The sequence below is a fragment of the Balaenoptera musculus genome, chromosome 5, assembly GCF_009873245.2.
Source record: "Balaenoptera musculus isolate JJ_BM4_2016_0621 chromosome 5, mBalMus1.pri.v3, whole genome shotgun sequence".
Taxonomy (NCBI): domain Eukaryota; kingdom Metazoa; phylum Chordata; class Mammalia; order Artiodactyla; family Balaenopteridae; genus Balaenoptera; species Balaenoptera musculus.
The window spans coordinates 76,125,688-76,140,912 of record NC_045789.1 but is presented as its reverse complement, the minus strand read 5'-3'; the positions used below and the strand labels follow the sequence as shown (position 1 = coordinate 76,140,912).

The window sequence follows — 15,225 nt, the reverse complement described above, 5'->3', positions numbered from 1 at the left end:
TGGTATTTGGAGGTAGGGCCTTTGGGAGGTAATGAGGTCATGAGAGTGGAGCCCTGATAAATGTGATTAGTGCCCTTAAAGAAGAGACTGATATCTCTCTCTCTTCAACATGTGAAGATACAGCAAGAAGGCATCCATCTACAAAGTAGGAAGAGATTCCTCACCAGACACTGAATCTGCCAACACCTTGATCACAGGCCTCCCAGAATCCAGAACTGTGAGAAATAAATATTTGTTGTTTAAGCCAGAGGTCCCCAACCCCCCCCCCCGGGCTGCAGACGGCTACTGGTCCACGGCCTGTTAGGAACCAGGCCGCCTGGCAGGAGGTGAGTGGCCGGTGAGTGAGCTAAGCTTCATCTGCCGCTCCCCATGGCTCACATCACCGCCTGAACCATCCCTCCCCACCCCCCGTGGAAAAATTATCTTCCGTGAAATTGGTCCCTGGTGCAAAAAGGTTGGGGACCGATGGTTTAGGCCACACAGTCTGTGCTATTTTACTATAACAGCCTAAGCTGACTATGGCAACTTTGCAGCCTTTATCCTACCAAGAAAGCCCTCTAAAAGAAAAAAATGAGTTATCTAAAATGATACCAATGTGCGGGGCAGGAGGGGCATGAATTAACATGAATGAACATGATAAAAGCCAGGAAATAGCTGGGAAGATTTTGAAAAATAAGAGTAACAAGATGGAGTACTATAGATATTTAAGATGGAATAGGCAATCAATGGAACTCGTAATTTAACTTAAAAGACCTTCATTCATTCAAAAAATATTTAGCACCTGTGCTAGGCATTAGCAATATAAAAGTGAGCAAAAACTGATACAGTCCTTACCCTAAGGGTGTTCACATTCTAATAGTGGAGACAGATATTAATCTAAATATTTTAAAAATTATAAATGCAAACTTGTAAATGTTATAAAAGATAAATGGACCAAAAGACTGGAAAAAACAACACACAGAATGAGAGAAAATATTTGCAAATCATGTATCTGACAATGACTTAATGTCCAGACTACATAAAGAACCCCCTAACTCAATAACAAAAGCAACTCAATTTAAAAATGGACAAAGGGGGCTTCCCTGGTGGCGCAGTGGTTGAGAATCCGCCTGCCAATGCAGGGGACACGGGTTTGAGCCCCGGTCCAGGAAGATCCCACATGCCACGGAGCAAGTAAGCCCGTGTGCTACAACTACTGAGCCTGTGAGCTCACAGTAAGCCTGTGAGCCACAACTACTGAGCCCGTGTAACACAACTACTGAAGCCCGCGCACCTAGAGCCCGTGATCCACAACAAGAAGCCACCACAATAAGAAGCCTGCGCACTGCATCGAAGAGTAGCCCCTGCTCGCCAAAACTAAAGAAAGCCCATGCGCAGCAACGAAGACACAATGCAGGGCTTCCCTGGTAGCACAGTGGTTAAGAATCCACCTGCCAATGCAGGGGACACGGGTTCAAGCCCTGTTCCAGGAAGATCCCACATGCCGTGGAGCAACAAAGCCCTTGCGCCACAACTACTGAGCCTGCACTTTAGAGCCCGTGAGCCACAACTACTGAGCTCATGCACCACAACTACTGAAGCCCGCACACCTAGAGCCCGTGTTCTGCAACAAGAGAAGCCACCGCAATGAGAAGCCCACACACTGCAACAAACAGTAGTAGCCCCCACTCGCCGCAACTAGAGAAAGCCCGCGCGCAGCCTATGAAGACCCAACACAGCCATAAATAATTTAAAACAAAACAAAACAAAACACAATGAGATACCGCTTCACACCTATTAGGGTGACTTTAATTTTAAAAAAGGAAATAAATAATGTGGAGAAATTAGACACCTCCTAAATGGCCTTTCTGGAGAACAGTTTGATGGGTCCTGAAGTTAAGCGTAAGAATTATCAATGACCCAACAATTCCACTTCTAGGTATTTATCTCCAAAGATTTGAAAAGAGGGACTCAAACAGATACTTGTATGCTAAGTGTTCATAACAGCATTATTCACAATAGCCAAAAAGCAGAAACAACTCACATGTCCATTAACTGACGAATGGATAAACAAAATGCAGTATATACATACAATGGAATATTATTCAGTCATAAAAATTAATGAAGTTCTGATACACAGATGAGCCTTGAAAACATTATGCTAAGTGAAATAAGCAGACACAAAAGGACTCATATGATCCCACTTATATGAAATATCTAGAATAGGCAAATTCATATAGACAAAGTAGAACTGTGGTTGCCAGGACCTGGAGGAGAGCAGAATGGGGAGCTATTGCTTAATAAGTAATAACTTAAGAGTTTGGTGTGATAAAGTTTTAGAAACAGATAGTGGAGATAGTTGTACAATGCTGTGAATGTAATGCCACTAAATTACAGACTTTAAAAAATGGTTAAAATGGTGAAATTTATGTATGTTTTATCACAATAAAAAAAAAATCATTGTGGTTGCCCAGGACTGAGGGGCTTGAGGAGAAATGGGGAGTGACTGCTAATTGGTACAGGCTTTCTTCTCTAGTGAAGAAAGTGTTCTAAAATTGATTATGGTGATGGTCACACAACGCCATGAATGTACTAAAAACCACTGTACACTTTAAACGGTGCACTGTGTGGTATGTGAATATCTCAATAAACCTGTTACTTTAAAAAAAAAAGATAAAAGGTGCCTGTAGAGTATATACAGGTTCTAAACTTATCTAGGGAGTTAGGAAGATTTTACTAAAGAAGTTAATGCTGAGTTGAAAGTGGAAGGATGCACTGGAATACAATAGGGTAAGGTGGAAGTGGAAGGTATGGGGATCTAGGGCTGGAGGCATTCTAGACACAAAGTAAAGAGCAGTGCAAGACCCTGTAGTGAGTAAGAGTATAACCTGATGAAGGAACTGAAAGAAAGCCCCGATGTGCTGGAATTCAGACAGCAATCCAGACAAGAAGAGTGGTCTGAAATGAGACCAGAGAGGTCAATGGGCCAGGCCACACAGAGCTTTCCAGGCGATGTTCAAGATTAGGGCTTCATCCAAAGATCAATGTGAAGTCCATAAGGGTTTAATGCCTGTGTGTTTTTAAAAGATCACCTTGGTTGCACTATGGAAAACTGACAGTAAAGAAGCTAAAGTCAACGTAGGGAGCCTAGTCAAAATGCTCCTTCAATAGGTCAGTGACGATGACGTCCATTATAGAAATTTATAGGTTGAGGACAGCACATCAAATCACTGGGGGGGAAGACAAGTTATTCCATAAATGGTACTGGGGAAAGCTGACTCCTTACTCTCATTCCTTATACCAAAACAAATTCTAGATGTATGAGTGATTTTTTTAAATGAGGCCACACACAGAAATAGTCAACTAGAGCAATGGATCAGAAAAGAATGCTGACAAACTGACCCCATGATTTTACCAGAATGTAGAATGTGTAAATGTGCTGTTTTTAGTTATTTATTTTTAGAATATTTACAAGTTATTCTTCAAGTATTTACTATTGTTATATCTATATACATACGTCTTAGATTTATTTTTTATAACAACTTCTTTGAGATAAATCACATACTATACAGTTCAGACACTGAAAGTGTACTATTCAATATTTAGTATATTCACAGAACTGTGCAACCATCACCACAATTTTAGAACATTTCATCACTCCAAAACAAGACCTATACCCATTAGCAATCACTCCTCACTTCCCTCTCTTCCTCCCAGCCCTGGTTAACCACTAACCTGCTTTCCGTCTCCATGAATTTGCCTATTACAAACAATTCATATAAATGGAATCATACAATATATGTTCCTTTGTTATTTGAATCTTTTAAGCAAGAATTACTTATTTGTTATTTATGGACAAGAAAATTAAAGTCATTTATTCCAGAAAACATGAACTTCAAAGGACTACTGTGTTGTACATATGGCACAGGTGTAATAATCTGAAATATAGTTTTCTGTGAGAGATTACATATCCAAAGGTTTGATTTTATACATATTGTCACTCTGAAAAATTTCCTAGTTTACTGTCTGAAATTTCTTAGTAAAAATCAGAGCCAAAATCTTCAGCTGTGTTTCTAAAATGGTGCTATTTTAAACCATGGACTATTTAGAATTTAGAATATGATAAAGGTGCCATCTTAAACCATGAACTATTCAGAAATGGTGGAATAGTTGTCTGTTTTTTTAAATTAAAGTATGATGCATACAAAAGGACTGGAAGAAAATACATCAAACTTAATGAGTGGTTAGCTCTGGGGGAGAGAATATAATTTGCGGGACAGCCATTCATTTTGTCAATTTTTAAACATTTTTTATAACGACTATGTACTTATATATTAAAACTTTTAAAATATGGAAAAAATTTAACTAAAAAAGTCACAAATGTATAACTACAAGAAGGCCACTGGGATACATGTAGAAGAACATAAATCCAAGAACCTATAAAGGATCAATAATTTTGACAGCCAAAAATGATATCCAGTTGCTACAAGCCAAAAATATACTGTAAAATAAAAAGACAAAGAACTTAAAAAAAAAACTTCAACACATATCAGCGTTAATTTCCTTAATTTACAGATAACTGAAAAATCAATATGAGAATGGCAATCTAACAGAAAAAAAGGAGCAAAGAGCATGTTCACAGGAAAACAGAGCCAATAAGCAAATACAAAATGGAAGAAGTGCAAATCTAAACATCACTTTTATCAGAAAATTGGAAAATTTATGTAGAAAATTTAGATATCCATATCAAAATAAGCATGCAAAATTTCTGTATAAGAATGGTCACTGCAACACTTTTTATAAGAGCAAAAAATGGTAATTCTAAGTGTTTATTTATGTAGCTCTAATTAAATAAATAATAGTATGAGTACCTGAAATCCTATACAGCTGTTGAAAAGAATGAGTCAAATTTCTATGTGATGATTTGGGGAAACAGCCAAGATACACTGAGGTGAAATCTAGTTGCAGAATAGTCAGGGAAATCCTACTTCCCATCTAATATCTTCTTGCCTGACTTAAGGGCAGGTGGGATTGGAAGGGGAAGGAAGTGGAGTTGCAGGTAACCTAAGCTGGAGAGTTTTACTCTCCAGAAGGTAGGAAATACCAAACACAAACTCTGACTACTTCACAGTTTTGTCTGAGGCCACTCTGTGTCCACACTTTTTTTTTTTAATTGATTAGCCTTCATGTTAGACAACTGACTGTACATATCCAACACAGAAAACCCTGAAAAAATATATAATCTACCCTTATATGTAGATAAAGTTCACCCCTGAAAGTCTTTCTCAATTGTTTTTTCAAACTGTCCATAAGGAAACAAGAGCTCAGACTGTGCTGGGTGTGGACATATGCAAGTGTCCACTTACAAATACTGGTCCTTCCTCCCTCTCAGTGCCTTGCCAGTCCAATAAAATGTTGGTTGAAATTAAAAGATACAGTCCTAAGTTTTTTTAAAATAAAATTCAAGTACTAAAATGCCCAATGTCTATCCAGTTCTATAGCCCCTGAACACAGAAATACAAAGTACTAGCAAACTGACTTTTATAAAGGGAGACTTGTTTTTATCACCCATAAAAATTGTAAAACAGCTATTTTAAGTCTCTTTTTAATCCATTTGACTTACAAAATTAGATTCCACCACCACCACCACCACCCCCACCCAAAAAAACACAGCTTGGGGGCAGGAACCTATTTTAGTCATCACTCTGTCTCTAAACACCTCCCTCATTGCTTAAGCCATAGCAATGAATAAATATTTTTGAATATTGGACAATGTTTATTTTCTCTGTATCTATATATGCCAGGGACATGTATATCAGCTAGAATTTAAAGTATCTGTTGGTCTTAATTAACCTCCAGTAAAATAAGAAAACGCATTTATAAACAGGACATTGCTCAATAGTGCTATGCTTCTGCGGAACTTTCTGCATGTAAACTTGAGCTGTTTTAAGTACTATACAGTTTTCAGTTAATAGTTTCCACTTTAAAATTACTTTTTAAAAAAACAGAATGGAAACAGTCCTCTTTTGGCTAGGACCTCAGAGCAAGTGTCAATGCACACCACCAGCTAAGCACTAGAGCAAAAAACTCACCCAATCCCACCCCACATTTAAATCCCTTGGTGTCCAAAGACATTAAGAAGCTGCTCTATCCTGAGTAAGACAAAACTGGGTTACTGAGTCAGAATTCTGGTAAATCAGCCTAGAAGAGGCATTTGATAGAAAGTAACTTAAAACAATGCTTTTGCTTTTCATGTTTCAGAGGAGTTATTCACCTCCTCGATATATATCCCTAATGTGAGAACAATGCTAAATAATGTCAAAGACATGGGTCTGACCCTCGACGACAACCAGCTTTACTCCAATTGGTCACAAAAGGCCTAAGTCATAAAAATAATAATAGTGCACTGAAAAAGTTCAAAATAATCCTGGAGAGGAGAGAGGGAAGTAAATACCGGCATAGAAGAAATAAAACTGGCCATGAGTTGATAATTATTGAAGTTGAGTGATAGGTACCGGAGAGCTTTTATACATTTCTACTTTTTTCTATTTTAAGATTTTCCATAATAAGTATTTAACTTATCAGTATTTTCCCAGTATAATGAATATTTGTGATAGCAATCTGACTCTGGGCGTAGATTAAGCAACAGTTTATAGATGACTTTCTATGCAGCATAAAGGACAAAATACATCTAAAGCTCTCAAACCATCCACTCCTAAACAACTCTTAGCACAGGAAAGCAGTAAAATAATCCACTCTGTATCTTGGGAGGGCAAATGCAATTAATTCCCCATATCCCTCAGATCCAGGTCATTTCTTCCTTCAACTACAACTAACAAACCTTTCCTGGTAGAGTTCAGCTGTAATTAGTCAGTTGAGTCATCCTGTTTCTGTATGTGCTGAAGGAATTTTCCAGTGCCGTTAACCAATTTATTATCTGCCGGTAGAACCTTAAACTCTCCAGCTCATGCTGGGTGGGTTTAACCTACCTTATTTCATCTTTGGGGAGTCAAACTTAACTGCCTGTTTATAACTTTGGAAAAGGTGGAAGAGTAGATACTGTAGTTCTACTACTGTGATTTCTAGGATTATGCCATGGAACTGCATGCTTATTATATACAGGATTGATTCCTTGGGAAATAAACTTCTCAAAAGTGGTTCTTGATTAGGCCAAATACTCTTAGTAGCAAATATTTGTAAAACAGCAACATTACCAGTGTTACATATTTAGTATCAGTGGTATCCCTAGAAGCACAGAGAGTAAAATGACGAATGCCAACCTCCCCATTCCTCTCTCCCCAATTCTAATCCCTTTCCCAAGAGGTACCATAGTTAACAGCCCAGTGCGAATACTTTCAGGTCTTTTTATATGTATTTATACCCATCATTTTGGTAGGTTTTATGAGATCATACTATACATGTTCTGCAACTTGTTTTTTTATAACATAAAAAGTCTTGCAGACCTTCCAATATATAAAGTTCTACTTCATTCTTTTTAATGGTTACATAATACTCCAAAGCACAAACATACAATTTTAGCATTCCTTTAGTAGAGATAACTTAGGGCCTTTCCAACATTTTGTTAACATAATGTTGCAACAAACATCTTTGTGCCCATATTTTTGTAGGACTAAGTACAAAAAAATGAAATCTCTAGGTCTAAGGGCATTCACAAAAAGCCTTTACCAATTTTAATTCTACCAACAGCACATAGTACATATCACTAATTGCATAGCATAGTAATTACAAACATTATTACTATCACTAATAGTATAATAATATATGGCTATAACGTTAAAAAAATTTTTTGCCAGAATGTCAGAGCCCCAAAATATGTCTCATTGCTTTTATTTTCTATCTAATGAGGCTGCACATCTTTTCAAGTTTATTGGCATCCGTATTTCTTCTTTTTCAAACTCTTTTTGTCTAGTTGATTTTAGGAGTTCTTTATATTATTGAGTATTAGTCCATTATGTCATAGCAAGATTGAGAACTTGTTATACATTATTTGCTTCCCTTTCTTCTCGATGGCTCCAAAGCCAGATTTATAAGGGTCTATTTTGACAAATTTTTCTATTTAAATATCTAGCAGACTATTAGCTAAAAAGTTAACAGAACTGCAAATCACAGAAAAATAGATCTAAAATCACAAGAGAACAATTGGAAATAACATCCAATGACAATGTGAAATATTAATTGGAGAGTATTTTCATTTTCTTTAATGCTTTAACTTACTAACTTCTTCAAAGGACAAGCTAGAAGAACTGAAGGATAAACATAAACCCTGGATTTTTTTTTTTTTGACAATTTTACTTCAGCTCTTTTATCTTAGAGCTATTTGTTGTTGCCATAGGTGTTAAGGACTAACATGAAGTTTAAAAAAAGTCTTCCAGCCATTAAAGATTTAGGGGGGAAAGCATTAATACATTTGTATGTGTGTGTGCAAGTTCATCTTGGTTCCTCTTACAGAAGTAAATATTTGGTTTGGGATATATCTTTGTAAGAAGCTGTTATCTCCTAAGTTTCTTTTTTAAAATAAATTATGCTTTTTTAAAAGAAAGTATTTTACAAATACCTAGGGGTAACAAAAATTCCCAAAATATAATAAAATGTCAACATAGGTTTCAAGATTATACAAGTAATTTTCAAATGGGTTGAAATGGGTTTTTTGTAACACACTGCAAAATAGTAAATATTTTAAAAGTACTTTTAACATAAAATGCTTGGGAGAATCAGTCATGAATTTTTAAAGCAAATAATCCTAGATTATTGCTAGATTATGCTAGATTAACCCACAATAGTTCGCACATTAATTTGGAATGGAACTACCATTATATGACTTTTACCTAAAATAGCCTTACTTGTTTACTTCTTGCTTTACCAAGAGCTAACAAATTTCCTTATCATATACGTAGGTAAATGTAACAGAAGGAGGAAAAAATTTTAAAAGAATACAACAGGGCTATGAATGATGTGGTCATGAGATGTGAATAAAAGACAAAACCCTGAAGATGATTAAAAATGAAGGGCCAACAATTGCTGAGCCTGCGCGTCTGGAGCCTGTGCTCCGCAATGAGAGGCCGCGACAGTGAGAGGCCCGCGCACCGCGATGAAGAGTGGCCCCCGCTTGTCACAACTAGAGAAAGCCCTTGCACAGAAACGAAGACCCAACACAGCCATAAATAAATAAATAAATAAAATTAAAAAAAAAAAAAAATGAAGGGCCAGTAAGCAAAATGGTAAATAAACCTCTTAAGTCTAAGAGACAAAAGAGTTAAAAGAGCCAAGAAAGTCTCTAAAAAATATTTAAAATAGATAAAGACCAACGGAAAAGATAATTCCCAAAAGAGGTGCTACAGCTAATTAACAAACATTTTAAAAGGTCACCCTAAGTAAATAAAATAAATGCAAATTAAAATGTAAACTTTTGGGACTTTCCTGGTGGTCCAGTCCAGTGGTTAAGATTCCATGCTCCCCATGCAAGGGGCCCAGGTTCGATCCCTGGTCAGGGAACTAAGATCCCATACCGCAACTAAGCCCACGAGCCACAACTACTATGCCCGTGTACTCCAGAGCCTGCGTGCCACAACTAGAGAAGCCTGCTCGCCACAACAAAGAGCCTGTGCGCCACAGTGAAGACCCAGAGCAGCCAAAAATGAATAAATTTAAAAAAAAATTCACTTCTAAAAAAAAATGTAAACTTCCACCTAAAAGAAAAACACCAAAGAAGTACCATGAAAATCCAGTCATACATTGCTAGTCCTACAGTTAACATCTACAACCCTTCAGGGATTTGGCAATATGTATCAAGAACTATAAAAACGTTCTTATTAATGATGTTTGTTATCTGTGGTCTGCTTTAAAATACTCCCACAGAGGGAGGGGAAAGTAGAAGGAGGGAAAGGGACAAATCTTCCTTATAGAATTCCAATTAATATTAGTAGATTTATCACCCTCTAGGAGGTGAAGCTTAACCCTCACTCATCCTTGAACGTGGACTAGACTTAGTGACTCACTTCTAAAGAAAGAATTCAGAAGGAGAAGGTAACTTTATAGTAAAGAAACCTAGCAAACCCTATCTTAACCAAAAGATCAAGGTAAACATCATGTTGATATGTCATGTTGATATCACATACCCTTTGACATGATGTGATGAGAAGGGCATTTCACCTCTGTGGTATTCAAACCCAAATTGAGGGGAATTCTACCAAATATCTAGCCAATACTCCTCAAAACTGTCAAGGACATTAAAAAACCAAAACAACAACAAAAAACAAGGAAAGCCTACAAAACAGAGGAGACAAAGCAGACTACCACTACTTCCAGGTGATCCTAGGAAAGTCCTTATAAATGATAAAAAGAAATAGATTAGGACTTCCCTGGTGGTCCAGTGGTTAAGAGTCTGCGCTTCCAATGCAGGGGGCACCAGTTTGGGGAACTAAGATCCCACATGCAGCACAGCCCGCCAAAAAAAAAAAAAAAAAAGATCAGCACTGACATTTTACTTAAGTTAGTAATACTGGGTAATGTACTATTTTTGTTTTTTTGTGTTTTGTTTTAGCCATGCCGCATGGGATGCAGGATCATAGTTCCCCGACCAGGGATCGAACCTGCGCCCTCTGCAGTGGAAGTGTGGAGTCTTAACCGCCGGACCACCAAGTCCTGGGTAATGTACTATTAATTCCACAAACATTCATTGTTCTCCAGAAACTTTAGGGGATCGCCCTCGAAGAAATTCTACCAAGAAGTTTATAAATTAATTTTGATTAGAGGCAGAGTACTGTGTATTAGGCATTTGTTTTTCCACGCAAGCATTCAAAACAATAAAATGTCAGCTTATCGTCTACACATCTCAGATCCAATCCTCCCTAAAAAAAAAAATATATATCAAAAAAAGAAGAGCAATCAGTTCTAAGAACCCAGAAATACTGCAGCTTGATTTTTCCTTTATTTTTCTCAAGGTTGAATTATAAAAATATGTACCCTTATTTAACCTCCCTACTCTTGCCAACCTCTCATTTCCTCTTGTCTCCAGTAAGAGTTAGTTCCCTGCTCCAGCTTCCAAGAGCAATATAACTAAGGAATTCATATCCCTCATAAGAAATGAGTCAGAAACCCAGTATGCTCAACGTGAAATTCTTGTAGTTACGGGAAAAAAAGTATGTAAAATTACTATGTGTCTAGAATTTAAACCTAGGGAAGAAGTATTCTATATTAAATTGATTATACTTGGTTCTGTTAAGGTTATCAGATGTTTTTTCTTCTTGTTTTCCTAATTTTCTATACTATATTTCACTTTTTAAATCAAATCACATATTTACATATGGGTACATAAATCTGTACGTATATGTAAACATTTACGTACACATGTAAACAAAAGATTCTATCCAAAAGAAATACTAAAGGTTGATGCCGAACTTCCTTGCATTAATAACTCACAGATAAATTTTCTTCTATGGATGCTTGCAAATGGTTTAAAACCATAAGAATTTAGTATTAAAAAATAATTATATAACTGGTTGCCTCTCGAAGAGGGCCTAAGCATTTAGGGGACAGAAGTAGTAAAGAAACTTTTCACTGTATACTGCTTTGTGTCTTCTGAATTACTCAAAAAATATTAACTTTTAAAAAGAATAACCTTAGAGTAAGCGTCTTGTTCTTCCTGTACCAGAACCATTAGCTCTAGGGACAAATAATTACATTTCAATTTTTCTCTTGAACTGAACGTGCTAAATTATCTTAACCCTCTATCTGACCTTCCATCATCACTGAATTTCTTGGTTAGAATTAATATATAAAAAAAGGTATTCTAAACTCTGTAAGTGAATGTGTTACAAAATAAACCAAATCCCATTATCAGTGAGAAATGACCAAGTATAAAAATAGACCATACAATGGATACTTCTAAAGTCAACCTTTGCCCTAAATCTGAGGTAATAATTCTTTGTAAAATCAGTTTTCAATGTTTTACCTTTCCCTTCCTCTACTCATTCTCTGGTGGAAGCTTTAACAATTAAGAGAATCAAAATACTGAGACAACAGAGTATATATCACAAACTACTAATGTTGGTATAATGTTTTGGTAATGTTTGGTAAATTGAGTTTAAAATAAAAGCAAATGGGAATTCATTTTTAAATTCATTTTAAAGATACACATAAAACAAAGAAAATAAAAGAAAACAGATGAAGATGAGACTAGTTTTCTTTCAGGTTTTTTCCCAAGGCACATTCAGAATCAAAGATGTCTGGATACACACTATAGCTGGAAGGCAGAAAAAAGAGGGTGGAGGGAGGAGAGACAGAAGAGGTAATATTACAACCCAGTAAATAGGAAATCAATTCTTTTTTCTAGAATTTTCTGAACATACCAACCATATATATATTTATATATCAAAACTTGAATTACAAATAAATGAGGATGGGATCAACATTTTAATAAATGGTCCCTAGGAAAATCTGCTAGCAATTAAGAAGGAAAAAAGCCATCAGCAATTCCAGAAGACAATTTAGGTGAATATTTATTTGAACTCTAGTGGAAGAATTTCCTAAAGATACACACAATGAAAAATATCAACAAACTTACAACATAAAAATGTGTGCATAAAAAAATTCTCAAATACAATTAAAAGAGCCAAAGAATTAAAAAAAAAAAACACATATTCCATTAATACGACAAGCAAAGACATCTTAATAACATGGAGCATATACAAACAGATCCTTAAAGTGGAGACTGCATTTGAGATCACAAGCTATAACTTTTATGGCAATATGAATCCAGAAGTCAAAAAATGTTCATGTCCTGTGAATAATTCCACTTCTAAGGTTCTATCATTTTAAAAAAATCTGAGGGACTTCCCTGGCAGTCTAGTGGTTAAGACTCACACTTCCACTGTAGAGGGTGCGGGTTCGATCCCTGGTCAGGGAACTAAGATCCCGCATGCTGTGCGGCACGACCAAAAAATCAAAAAAATTTTAAAATCTGAAATACAAAGATTTATGTACTAACATGGTTATCATAGCTTTATCATAGTGAAAAATTGGGACAATCTAAATTTCTGGCTAAAAGGAAATATTTAAATTATGATACATACTGTGAAGTATTATGCAGCCAAATGTTTCATTTTCTTTCATAATGACATGGGGAAATAAACACAAAAGTATATTAAATAGGATATAAAAATAAGCAAAGCACATGCACATATTTAAAAAACACAAAAAAAACCACACTCAAAAAAGTTGAAAGAAAACATACCAAAACTATCATTGGGTATCTCTGGGTGACAGGATTTTAGTTTTCATTTTGTATATTTTATCTTTCAATATCATATAATGATCATATATTAACTCTTGTAAATCAGGAAAAATGTTGGATGCAGCAAAACTAAGGAAAACTAACTCAGATTTTTCAATAACTAAGTGGTAAAAAGTAAATAAACAAAACTTTTAAGAGATGGCAGGGATACGCTTACAGTTGAAGAAATTTAAGAGATTAACAATCAAATGCCACGTAGAGACCTTGTCTGAACCCTGATTCAAACTAACCTAGCAAAAGGACAATTATGAAACAACCAGGAACTTTGAACACTGACTGGATTAAATGTCATTTAGGAATTACTAATTTTTTTTTTTAACATAACTACAAAGTCAATTGACACATCTGAAAAGAGTCATTATCTCTGAGAGATCTCACTACGTATTTCCAGTTAAAAGAGATTTTATGCCTGGAATCCAGCTGAAAATAATCGTCCAAAGGAGGAGATATGGATGAAATAAAACAGCCATAAGCTGAATAATTGTTGAAGCCAGCTGATGGGTAAATACGGATGCATGATACTATCCTACCTTTTAGTACCAAAAATTTCAAACATACCTAAGTTTTTTAGAAATACATTTTTATAGACAAACAAAACAAAAACTCTTCTTCCTCCCCACGCAAACACAGGGCTCTTCTTGAGAAAGTAGGGATAACCAAACTTGACTCAAGGTCAGAGGATGAAAACTATCTTTCTACCGTAATTTTAAGAAGGTGATTTATGATAAAATCACTCTTCCAAGTAGCCAAATCTTTACAGTGATCAAAACAGTATCAAAACTCTTCCCATTTAAAAATTAAAAACAGGGACTTCCCTGGTGATGCAGCGGTTAGGACTTCGCCTTCCAGTGCAGGGGGCGGTGCGGGTTGGATCCCTGGTCGGGGAGCTACGATCCCACATGCCTCACGGGCAAAAAACCAAAACATCAAACAGAAGCAATATTGTAACAAAATTTAATGAAGACTTTAAAAATGGTCCACATCAAAGACAAAAATCTTAAAAAATAATAAAAAATAAAAACCCAGAGCAAGGGCAAAATACAGAGTAATAATTTAGAATGCATGCAATTTGTTTTTCTAAGACAGAAAATAGAGATGCTAGTCAGTGAAATGGGGAACTCAGAAGAAGCATTCTATGCATTTTTATCTAAAAAGCATCAATGCTATTGATTAAAGCTCCAAAGTTATAAAACCAAGAAAGTGAAACATACGTGCCAGAAACTGCTGGAACTGCCCCCCAGACATTCAGGGAGACTACACTTGAGTTTGCTGTCTATTTTTAACCTTATTCCCAATTATATCAAAGGGGTAATTACTCACCTCTAAAAAATATATTTTTTCTATAAATAGCTTTCTGATCCCAAGTTTTTACCCAGTAGCCAATTAGAAAACGGATTAACCAAATAAGCAGAGCTATCCCAAAACTCTGGCTACCTTTCATATTAAACAGGGAGAACAAAATATTTGCCTATCAATTTCAGTAATACTATCATTACTGTACTATGTACTAATATGCTATAATTAGTTGTTGGGATTACTTTTATCAAATGACAACATCTCAATGCAATAACGTGTTCAAATTCACTCATATACAATACTTTTTTGTAACATATTCATTTGCTTTATTCTTTTTATCAGAAATGGATCTCAATCAAACATAGCCATACCTAATAATAGTTTATATTTGCCTGTAGCTTTCTAACTACTTTCATATCTTGACAACAGCCCTTCCAACAAAGTCAAAGCAGGATAATTATCCGTTTTAAAATGAGGAAAATAGGTTCAGATAAGCTAGCAATTTTACCATGATCACACATCCATCCAGTATGAGCCAGATCTTGGACAGGAAGTCGCAACGTAAATTCCTGACAAAGACTCATTCCGCATCTGTCAGATATGACCAATCATGCTAGTTATACTTGTTTCACTCTTTT

The 15,225-nt window shown here is 35.9% G+C and overlaps 1 protein-coding gene across 1 annotated transcript in view; it reads right to left on the bottom strand.

Annotated features, from left to right (window-relative positions):
• SMIM14 (small integral membrane protein 14) overlaps positions 1-15,225 on the bottom strand; it is a 63,539-nt gene that overhangs the window by 38,170 nt on the left and 10,144 nt on the right. The gene's annotated exons all lie outside the window — the stretch shown is intronic.